A 1,345-nucleotide genomic window follows, 5' to 3' on the forward strand; every position below is an offset into this window, starting at 1 on the left:
GGCTGTCGCTGTAGCATAGTGGGTAAAGCCGCCGCCTGCAGTGCCTGCATCCCATATGGGCGCCGGTTCTATGGGCATAGGTTCAGGGGCCCAAGGACTTGAGTCATCTTCCACTGCTTTCCCAGGCCACAGCAGAGAGCTGGATCAGAAGAGGAGCAGCCGGGACTTGAACTGGAGCCCATACGGGATGCTGGCACTGCAGGCGGCGGCTTTACCCGCTATGCCACAGCACCAGCCCCAAATTCCCCTTTTGTCATCTAGCTTCTTGAATATCCTAATTCAAGTCCCTCTCTAGAACTTCAAATACCTGGATCCCTGTGGGCCTGTTTCTAAGGTGTTATTTTTCTCTTGATTTTTTGGGTCCCCCTCTTGTGTGTCTGTATTTCTGCTTTTTCATTGACTGGCAGACAAAAGACCATCCGGGGCTCTGGCTGTGGCTCTCTGGCCCCGGGGGGGGGGGGGGGGGGGGATTCGCCCTCTCTGCTGCCCGAGCTGAGGGCGGCAGCCACTCTGGCAAATTGCAGTCTCGGCAGGAGTCAGGCGATTAGAAAGGGGGCCGTGGCTCCAGATGGGGCTGGTTTAGTTCAGGCTCCCTTGTTCCCAGGGGCCCTTTGTGACCGCAGATGAACCCTGGGCTCTCCACCAAGGCCCTTGCTCTTTTAAAAAAATTTTATTGATTCCGTCCTGTTCTGTCTTTGTACAATGGCCCGCACCAAGCAGACAGCGCGCAAGTCGACGGGCGGCAAGGCGCCGCGCAAGCAGCTGGCCACCAAGGCGGCCGCAAGAGCGCACCAGCCACGGGCGGCATGAAGAAGCCGCACCGCTACCGGCCCGGCACGGTGGCGCTGCGCGAGATCCGGCGCTACCAGAAGTCCACCGAGCTGCTGATCCGCAAGCTGCCGTTCCAGCGCCTGGTGCGAGATCGCGCAGGACTTCAAGACGGACCTGCGCTTCCAGAGCTCGGCCGTCATGGCGCTGCAGGAGGCGTGCGAGGCCTACCTCGTCGGGCTCTTCGAGGACACCAACCTCTGCGCCATCCACGCCAAGTGCGTCACCATCATGCCCAAGGACATTCAGCTCGCGCACGGCATCCGTGGGGAGCGGGTTTAAAAATAAAATAAAATAAAAATTTATTTATTTGCAAGTTATTATTTGCAAGTCAGAATTACACAGAGAGGAGAGGCAGAGAGAGAGAGAGAGAGAGAGAGAGAGAGGTCTTCCACCCACTGGTTCACTCCCTAATTGGCCACAACGGCTGGAGCTGTGCCGATCTGAAGCCAGGAGCCAGGAGTTTCTTCCAGGTCTCTCACCTGGGTGCAGGGGCCCAAGAACTTGGGCCATCTTC

At 57.8% G+C, this 1,345-nt stretch overlaps 1 pseudogene; it reads left to right on the top strand.

Moving 5' to 3' along the window:
- The first annotated feature begins 702 nt into the window (after window positions 1-702).
- LOC133758748 (histone H3.1-like) lies at window positions 703-1,110 on the top strand (annotated as a pseudogene).
- Window positions 1,111-1,345: the final 235 nt, after the last annotated feature.

The sequence above is a fragment of the Lepus europaeus genome, chromosome 4 (genome assembly GCF_033115175.1).
Source record: "Lepus europaeus isolate LE1 chromosome 4, mLepTim1.pri, whole genome shotgun sequence".
NCBI lineage: Eukaryota > Metazoa > Chordata > Mammalia > Lagomorpha > Leporidae > Lepus > Lepus europaeus.